This window comes from Oncorhynchus mykiss, chromosome 23 (assembly GCF_013265735.2).
Source record: "Oncorhynchus mykiss isolate Arlee chromosome 23, USDA_OmykA_1.1, whole genome shotgun sequence".
NCBI lineage: Eukaryota > Metazoa > Chordata > Actinopteri > Salmoniformes > Salmonidae > Oncorhynchus > Oncorhynchus mykiss.
The window spans coordinates 15,705,788-15,716,362 of NC_048587.1; positions in this window are offsets into that span (position 1 = coordinate 15,705,788).

Here is a 10,575-nt window from a genome sequence, read left to right on the forward strand (position 1 = left end):
ACTGTAGGCCTATATGGTTATGAAAGGACAGAATCAATATAAACTCAGCAAAAAAAGAAATGTCCCTTTTAGAGGACCCTGTCTTTCAAAGATAATTCATAAAATCAAAATAACCTCACAGATCTTCATTGTAAAGAGTTTAAACTCTGTTTTCCATGCTTGTTTAAAGAACCATAAACAATTAATGAACATGCACCTGTGGAACGGTCATTAAGACACTAACAGCTTACAGACGGAAGGCAATTAAGGTCACAATTATGAAAACTTAGGACACTAAGAGGCCTTTCTACTGACTGTGAAAAACACCAAAAGAAAGTTGCCCAGGGTCCCTGCTCATCTGTGTGAACGTGCCTTAGGCCAGGGCAATACATTGCAATGTCCGTACTGTGAGATGCCTAAGACAGCGCTACAGGGAGACAAGACGGACATCTGATCGTCCTCGCAGTGGCAGACCACATGTAACGACACCTCCACAGGATCGGTACGTCCGAACATCACACCTGCGGGACAGGTACAGGATGGCAACAACAACTGCCCGAGTTACACCAGGAATGCACAGTCCCTCCATCAATGCTCAGACTGTACACAATAGGCTGAGAGAGGCTGGACTGAGGACTTGTAGGCCTGTTGTAAGACAGGCCCTCACCAGACAAATCACAGGCAACAACGTCACCCATGGGCACAAACCCACCAGACAGGACTGGCAAAAAGTGCTCTTCACTGACGAGTCGCGGTTTTGCCTCATCGGGGGTGATGGTCGGATTCGCGTTTATCGTCAAAGCAATGAGCGTTACACCGAGGCCTGTCCTCTGGAGCGGGATCGATTTGGAGGTGGAGGGTCCGTCATGGTCTGGGGCGGTGTGTCACAGCATCATCGGTCTGAGCTTGTAGTCATTGCAGGCAATCTCAATGCTGTGCGTTACAGGGAAGACATCCTCCTCCCTCATGTGGTACCCTTCCTGCAGGCTCATCCTGACATGACCCTCCAGCATGACAATGCCACCAGCTATACCGCTAGTTCTGTGCATGATTTCCTGCAACACAGGAATGTCAGTGTTTTGCCATGGCCAGCAAAGAGCCCGGATCTCAATCCCATTGAGCACGTCTGGGACCAGTTGGAACGGAGGGTGAGGGCTAGGGCCATTCCCCCCAGAAATGTCCAGGAACTTGCAAGTTGCTTGGTGGAAGAGTGGGGTTAATCTCACAGCAAGAACAGACAAATTTGGTGCAGTCCATGAGGAGATGCATTGCAGTACTTAATGCAGCTGGTGGCCACACCAGATACTGAGTGTTACTTTTGATTTTGACCCCCCCTTTGTTCATGGACACATTATTACATTTCTGCTAGTCACATGTTTGTGGAACTTGTTCAGTTTATGTCTCAGTTGTTGAATCATGTTATGTTCATACAAATATTTACACATGTTAAGTTTGCTGAAAATAAACGCAGTTGACAGTGAGATGACGTTTTTTTTTTGTCTAGTTTATTATGTAAAACAGGAAAGACAGACAGGTGTAAATGATAACGGACAGTGACTGGCAAGGGAATGATAGTTAGGACCAGACCTGGGCCAAATACATACGTCAAATACTATTTGAACTAGGTCTGTTGGGACAGAAAATCAAGTCAAATCAATGCTTCGTGAACAATAGGTGTAGACTAACAGTGAAATGCTTACTTAGGGGTCCTTTTCCAACAATGCAGAGTTAAAGATAAAAAATAGAAATAGTGATGCAAGGAATAAATACACAGTGAATAACAAATAACAATAATGAGTCAAAATAACATGGCTAGATACAGGAAGTATTCAGCACAGGAGGTTGGTGGCACCTTAATTGGGGAGGACGGGCTCGTGGTAATGGCTGGAGTGGAGTTAGTGGAATGGTATCAAATACAGCAAACACATGATTTGATGCCATTCCATTCACTCTGTTCCAGCAATTCTTGTGAGCCGTCCTCCCCTCAGAAGCCCCCACTGATATACAGGGAGTACCAGTGCCGAGTCAATGTGCAGGGGTACGAGGTAATTGAGGTAGCTACTGTATGTACATATAGGGGTAAAATGACTAGGCAACAGGACAGATAATAGACAGTAGCGGCAGCGTATGTGCTGTGTGCACGGCGACAGTATGCATGTGTAAGTGTATGGGTATAGTCCAGTGTGTGTGCATAGAGTTAATGCAAAGAAGGGTCAATGCAGGTAGCCATTTGATTAGTTATTTAGCAGTCTTGTTTATCAGTCTTATGGCTTGTGTGTAGAAGCTGTTCAGGGTCCTGTTGATCCCAGACTTGGTGCACTGGTACCACTTGCAATGAGGTAGCAGAGACAACAGTCTGTGGCTTGGGTGGCTGGAGACTTTGAAAAAATGTTGTGCCTTCTGCTGACACGCCTGGAATAAAGGTCCTGGATGGCAGGGAGCTCTGATGTACTGGGCCGTACTCAACAGCTGTCATACCAAGAGGTAATGCAGCCTGTCAAAATGCTCTCAATGGTGCATCTATATAACTTTTGGAGGACCTGAGGGCAAGTATTTTCAGCCTCCTGAGGGGGAAGAAGCACGTTCGTGCCCTCACAACTGTGTGGGTGTGTGTGGACCATGTTAATTCCTTAGTGATGTGGACACCGAGGAACTTGAAGCTCTCAACCCACTCCACTACAGCCCCATCGATGTGGATGGGGGTGTGATCGCCCCTCCATTTCATTTAGACCACGATCAGCTCCTTTGTCTTGCTGACGTTAAGGGGGAGGTTGTTGTCCTGGCACCAGACTGCCAAGTCTCTGACCTCCTCCCTCTAGGCTGCCTCATCGTCGCCAGTGATCAGTCCTACCACCGTCATGCCGCCGGGAAACTTGATGATGCTGGAGTTGTGTGCGGCAACGCAGTCTTGGTTGAACAGGGAGTACAGGTGGGGACAAAGGACACACACCCCTGAGGGGCGCCCGTGTTCATGGTCAGTGTGGCAGATGTGTTGTTGCCTAACTTCACCGTCTGGGGGCGGCCCATCAGTAAGTCCAGGATCCAGACAGAGTGCGATGTCTGGCACCCTTTGATCAGAAAGGGTCTCAACAACAAGGCCAGGAGATGTGGTTCCAGGTATAGGCGACATAAGCCGTCACTTAGGGTCCCTGGATGCTTTTTTAGGAACTCAGTCGAGATTTCAACTTACTATTGAGAGTAAGAATAGTACAATACATCAGGTGCAATTTTGAAGTTTGGTTGTGTATGTCAGTCACTGACAGTCACTAAATTAGTAATGTCAACTAATCATTTTTAGATTGGTAGTTTTTGAAAGGGAGCAACCCACGATTCCGTAACAATTAGTCTATTCAGCTATCTAAACTTAACCTCGCGGGGGCCCCCATTGATTTTGTTAGTCATTCTCACTCGCATATTAACTCTGGCATAAGTTATTGCAAAAAATGAGCTTTTTGCCGTTTTAAAGCAAGTTTTCTGCAATTCTACACATTTTGCCATGGGGGGAGAGACAGGAAATCAACTTGCAGGTTTATCGTAAATTAACTTTCAAATGTTGATTTCTCTCCACCATCAAGAGAGAGGCCACTAACCTGTTTTGCCATGAGGTGGGGGGGCCCCCAACCAAATCTTGCAAGGGGGCCCCCAAGAGGCTAGAGCCGGTCCTGGGTGCCACAGTTCCTAGAACATCCTACTACTGTACTGTGAAGGGTTGTGATTGAGGACCCATTAGGGGTTATCAAACAGAGTCTGTTAGGGCCTGGGAGGCAGGGGTAGGCTGGGGAGGAGGCTGGCAGGGCCCCAGTGGAGCGAGACATGGAGGCAACCCATCAGGAACAGGTGGGGGCTCCTCAGAGGAGGTAGGATAAATGTGAGTATAACTCCACACTCATACCACTAAAATATGTACAGCTGCAAAGCCAAGAAAAATATGGTCACTGTATCTGATGTAATCAGTTCTCACGCAATCTTGGTTACCCAGAAATAAAATTCTCATGAAAGTTGTCTCTTGAATCTGTCCAGAAGAGATTAGTTCTCGGTTTACATTCATCCATTGGATTAAAGGGGCAATCTTGGATTGTTACTTCTATTTTGGGACTTTTAAATCAATGATAAAGCTATTGATTCTTGAAGAGCTTATAAATGCCCCATAAGCTTAGTTTCACTGTTTTACACCCTCAAAATAAACTTATTTTACTCCATTGTTAGTATACAATGTAATTGTAAACATACAAACATAGCTTTAACCATATGCATTTGAAGCTAACATTTTGATCTCAAGGCTGACTATCCGTGAGATCAAAATGATAGCTTTAACCATGCTTTGAAGCTATACAGTGGCCTTGGTGATCATTTTGTTTGTTGTTTTTTTTAATCCCAGATTGCCCCTTTAAGACCGGATCTGCTGTTACCTAACATGGTTTTAGGTTCATCGTCGTTGTTTGGCCTCTGTTCATTCATTGAACTCAAATAAAGACAATTCAAAGAAACCATACACACATGATCCATTTGGCACAGCTTTAACAACCACTAGATTAAATCAATCATTTCAAGCAAATTGCTTTACAAGAATTACCCTCATATCTGCCTCATGCAGACTTTTCTTTTCTTTTCTGTTCTGTTCTAATTAACCAGTTTATCTGTCAGCATTGAATTAAAACGATTCTGATTTATTTTGATGCACAACCCAGATTGGACATGCAGAGCAGTATGTTGTGATGGTAAACCTAGTGAAACCAATATCCTTCCACAAAGGTCAAAATTATACTAGTTAGGAATAACGATACAATCATAATGACCGTTTAAAACACACTGTCTTCTGGGTAAATGACGGGAACATAACTGAATCAGGAGTTGAACTATAGTGCGATTGACTTGAACGCTGTTGTGTAGAATTTGCCGGTCATGTGTTTGGTAACAAGTTTTGACTACCGTCAGACTGACTGACTGTCCCGTGTTGAAGGGGAAGTGAATGGCCAAGCAGGTCAGGTCTGATACCACTGATCTTCATCAGAATGTCTCGCCTCGCACTTTGATAATGAATATGGAACACCAAAAGAACTACAATGTTCAGGAGTTATGTACGAGACCAAATATTCCATAGGTCTAAGGTTCTGAAATGGTATGGACTAATTATTTCAGCAGAATTTCTAATTCTCCACTTTGTCTGCCCAAATCACTCTTATAGGCAGGTAGCCTAGTGATTTAGAGCATGGGGCCAGTAACTGAAAGGTTGCTGGTTCAAATCGAAGAGTTGGCTCTGTAAAAAATCTGTTGATGTGCACTTGAGCAAGACACTTAACCGTAATTGGCCCTGCAAGTCAATCTGTATAAGAACATCTGCTAAATGTAAAGTGTACACTTTTAAGTTGTAAAAGGTAAGACAGCACACTTGAATGTGAGTCCTTGGTTCAAATCACTGTTTGCTTTTTTCCTTACAAATTCTCAGAGTTAAGAGTCAGAGGTTAATAAATCCCTCCTCAAAAGGCGTCTCCTCTCTGTGGGGGTGGAGGGTGGTGTTGGGGGGGGGGGGGGGGGGGGCAGCAAATGAAAAGCTTTATCTACGCTGAGTGAGTCACATGAGTGTCAGAAGTTGATAGTATAGGCAGTGAACCACCCCACCCCATTTGCTGTCTGTCTCACATGTCTCACCAGTGTCCAATAGAGGAACATGCACACTGTGACAGCTAGGTCAAATGATATGCTACTGCATCTTTCCTGTTTTTTTAAATATCATTATTTACTTATGATGAAGTTTTAGAAAGCTTTTCTTCTCACTACTTCATTGTGATAGCCAATGTGTGGTGAGCATTGTGGCAAAAAAATGATGCTCTGTGAGTGTAACAGTATAAATTTAGACCGTCCCCTCGCCCATACCCGTGCACGAACCAGGGACCCTCTGCACCCATCAACAACAGTCACCCACGAAGCATCGTTACCCATCGCTCCACAAAAGCCGCGGCCCTTGCAAGGCAAGGGGAACAACTACTTCAAGGTCTCAGAGCAAGTGACGTCACCGATTGAAACGCTATTTAGCGTGCACCACCGCTAACTAAACTAGCTGTTTCACATCCGTTACATGAGCAGTCTGCAAAGTTGTGTCCATACTCAGTTAAGTCACTGGACTGAGACTCACACAAAAAGAGAAAGAATATAGTGAAGTGATGTGACATAGTGACGTGACATATTTATTCATGAATAATGAATGAATAATAGGGACAAAAAGTAGTGGCCAAATACATTAATTTAACTTAGTTAACTTAACAGCCTTGGAGAGCATAACGTGAAGTAAAAAAATAAGAAGATATTTCTACACTATGAGGTTGAAAAAACACTGAAATTGTGAAAATTACGATAATGCCCTTTTTTGTGTAAGAGCTGTTTGAAAAACGAATCTTGAATTTCAGCCTGTTCAGCTGGGAGGAACTTTTGGTCAACATCATGAAGTCACAATGTGATCTGATTATAACAGAGTAGACCAATGACTGTTCATCTGGGTGAGGCGGTGGGCTCTAGACGATCCTATCAGTCAATCAAGGCTCTGTATGTAAATATCTTATAATGTGTTTCCTAAAGGCCCACACAATCAGACTGAGGGCCAAAGGAGGCTCAGGGAAATAAATGATTACAAATGTATTTAGTTATTTTCATTTTGTATATGTATGTGTGTAATTTATGTAATTCGGGGCTTATCTGTAAACGAAACCATGGTCTCAGTAGGAATCCCTGATAAAATAAAAGTTGAATAAATAAATAGAAAATGTCATAAAGACACAGACATAGAGTGATGATTTCAAAATAAAATTGCCAATAATGCACGGAGGCTTTAAGAAATTTAGAGAATTCATTTTTATCTCATCTACTATTCGCAACATCTCATGATCCATGCAGAACAACAGTGGTATGCTGTTTGATGAGGAAAATCCCAAGAAACCTTCCCTAATAACATACATGATTAACTATTCAAGGATGGACAGTACTTCTTGCTGTGTCTACATTGGTTCTCAGACCTACGAACAGCCTATAATCAGGTTGCTCTAGTCTAAAAACCCAAGTGTATATATCGCAAAGTATAAGTACTATTAGAGATTAAATCCACAAAACAATCTCATCTTCAACCCTTTTTTATGTGTGACCATATGAATGACTTGCAGGAGGATCGTCGATGTCACATGCCTGATGTACAACACATTTTCACATACACAACTTATCTTCACATGCACAACAATTTTTGCATAAGTGAGTTCCAAAGCTGATTCACATTTTATTTTTATTTAACTAGGCAAGTCAGTTAAGAACAAATTCTTATTTTCAATGACAGTGCCTGTTCAGGGGCAGAACGACAGATTTGTACCTTGTCAGCTCAGGGGTTTGAACTTGCAACCTTCCGGTTACTAGTCCAACGCTCTAACCACTAGGCTACCCTGCCGCCCCAATGTACTTGGTGTGCCTGCCATCCAGTGGCAAAGGGAAATAATGTGGTCCCACTTTAAACGAACGACAACTTATAAAGAAAGGCTTTATATAGTATAAATGTTTCACAGATCACCTAGAAGCTTATGCCAAAATGTATAATGGTGGTTACGAATAAACAAATAAAAGATAGAGGCACTATTCGTGGAACGGCCCACGTCTCATGTTTGTATCATCTCGTGTGTATCGTGTGTATAATGTGATTTTAACAATTTATGAGCAGACATGGTTAAAATCACATGATACATACCAGATGATGTCATTGGATACACTTATCGTCCTCTATCTTTTTGACTACAAAATAACAGAATCGTGCCATTTCACATACACTCCCCTACGTATTTATTTGGACAGTGAAGCTAAAGCTTTTAATTTGGCTCAGTACTTCAGCAATGTGGATTTGAACTAAGATGTTTTATATGAGGTGACAGAGAATGTCACCTTTTATTTGAAGGTATTGTTATCTGTATTATCATTTAGAAATAAATGCACATTATGTATCTTATGACATATTTGAAGGTGTCATACGTATGCGGACAAATTCACTTGTAGTGTATTACATTGTGTCAAAAGTTTACCATTTGGCCCATATATAGTATGCAATGACGACATCAAGCTTGTGACAAAAAATGTGTTGGATATATTTGCACTTTGTTTTGGTTTTGTTTTGGATTATGTTGTGCCCAATAGAAATGAACGGTAAATAATGTATTGTGTCATTTTGGAGTCTGTTTATTGTAAATAAGAATAGAATATGTTTCTGAACACTTCTACATTAATCTGGATGCTACCACGATTACTGATAATCATGAATGAACTGTGAATAACGAGCAACAACATGTGAAGTTCATAGGAGCATATGAAATTGGATGTCAAATGAAAGCAAGAGTCTATATTTTGGGGGAATTAGGCATAGATACATTTTCAACCATTTTCCATATTTAAAATTAGGCATAATTAATGGTTTTGATTTCTGGATATGCAGATGGGAAAGGGGTCTTGGAAAACATCTACCAGAAAAAGTCTTAAAAGGTATCACCTGCCAAGTAATAAAAACACTTAATATTTAGTTTTGGAGAAAATTATTACCTTCTGTAAGTGTAATAAATATTGCCTTGTAATTCCATGAGCAAAAACCCATATATCAAGATATTTAATAATTTCTCTCCCTCATGAGGGAGGATAGTGAAAGTTCACAAAAGTAACAAATAATGGTATACCTACCAATTAGTTATAATGATTTTCCTGATACACTAAAAAGTAATTGCCTTACTCGGGGTAGGGCAACTCGCAATGCCCTCCTTTTGAAGGTCCTCAGATACATTTTTTTGTAGGAACGCAGTTGGTTGAGGGTCTCAATTTACTGTTGCGAGTTAGAATAGTAGAACACACAAGGTGCAATTTCGAAATTTGGTTGTGCATCAGCAGTTTCTCCTGTTAAGTCAGTCACTGATAGTCAGTCATTTAGCCTATATCAACGAACCATTTTTAGATTGTTAAATTATTTTAGCGGACAGCTATCTAAACTTGTTTTCATGGTCGAATTACCTGCCGGGGGACCCCATTGATTTTGTTAGTCAGTCTGACTCAGATATCATATTAAAAACTGCAAACATTTGTCTCCACCCAATGGCAAAACATGTAGAATCGCAGGAAATTAGCTGTAAAACAGCACATTTTCCTCTCCAACCCATAGCAAAATGATTAGAATTGCATGAAATTAGCTGTACAATTGCAAACTCTTTTCTCCGTCCCATGGCAAAATGTGTAGATTGCAGAAAACTTGCTGTAAAAATTAAACATTTTCTCACTACCCGATTGCAAAAGGTGTAGAATTGCACAAAATTAACTCTAAATCTGTGGCCCCCATCCCCATCAAAGTTGCTAATCTCTAGTCTTATTCATTAAAACAATTGAGTGGTGGTTACTCAAATTATATACAGTGTCTTCGGAAACTATTCAGACCCCTTTACTTTTTCACATTTTGTTACGTTACATCTTTATTCTAAAATTGATCCTTATCAATCTACACACAATACCCCATGACTAAGAAAAAAATGGTTTTTAGACATTTTTGCTAATTTAGAAAAAATAAAAGGGAAATATCACATTTACATAAGTATTCAGACCCTTTACTCAGTACTTTTAAAAAAAAGTTGCATTATTTGTTAAATTTTTTACCCCTTTTTCTCCCCAATTTCGTGGTATCCAACTGTTTTAGTAGCTACTATCTTGTCTCATCGCTACAACTCCCGTACGGGCTCGGGAGAGACGAAGGTTGAAAGTCATGCGTCCTCCGATACACAACCCAACCAAGCCGCACTGCTTCTTAACACAGTGCGCATCCAATCCGGAAGCCAGCCGCACCAATGTGTCGGAGGAAACACCGTGCACCTGGCAACCTTGGTTAGCGCGCACTGTGCCCGGCCCGCCACAGGAGTCGCATCCATACCGGCCAAGCCCTCCCTAACCCGGACAACGCTAGGCCAATTGTGCGTCGCCCCACGGACCTCCCGGTTGCGGCCGGTTACGACAGAGCCTGGGCGCGAACCCAGAGTCTCTGATGGCACAGACCACTGCGCCACCCGGGAGGCCTGTTACTCAGTACTTTTTTGAAGCACCTTTGGCAGAGATTACAGCATCGAGTCTTCTTGGGTATGACACTACAAGGTTGGCACACCTGTATTTGGGGACTTACTCCCATTCTTCTTTGCAGATCCTCTCAAGCTCTGCCAGGTTGGATGGGGAGCGTTGATACACAGCTATTTTCAGGTCTCTCCAGAGATCGGGTTCAAGTCCTGGCTCTGGCTGGGCCACTCAAGGACATTGAAACTTGTCCCGAAGCCACTCCTGCTTGTCTTGGCTGTGTGCTTTGGGTCGTTGTCCTGTTGGAAGGTGAACCTTTGCCCCAGTCTGAGGTTCTGAGCGCTCTGGAGTAGGTTTTCATCAAGGATCTCTCTATACTTTGCTCCCTTCATCTTTCCCTCGATCCTGATTAGTCTCTGTCCCTGCCGATGAAAAACATCCCCACAGCATGATGCTGCCACCACCACCATGCTATACTGTAGAGATGGCCGCAGGTGTCCTCCAGACGTGACGCTTGGCATTCAGGCCAAAGAGTTTAAT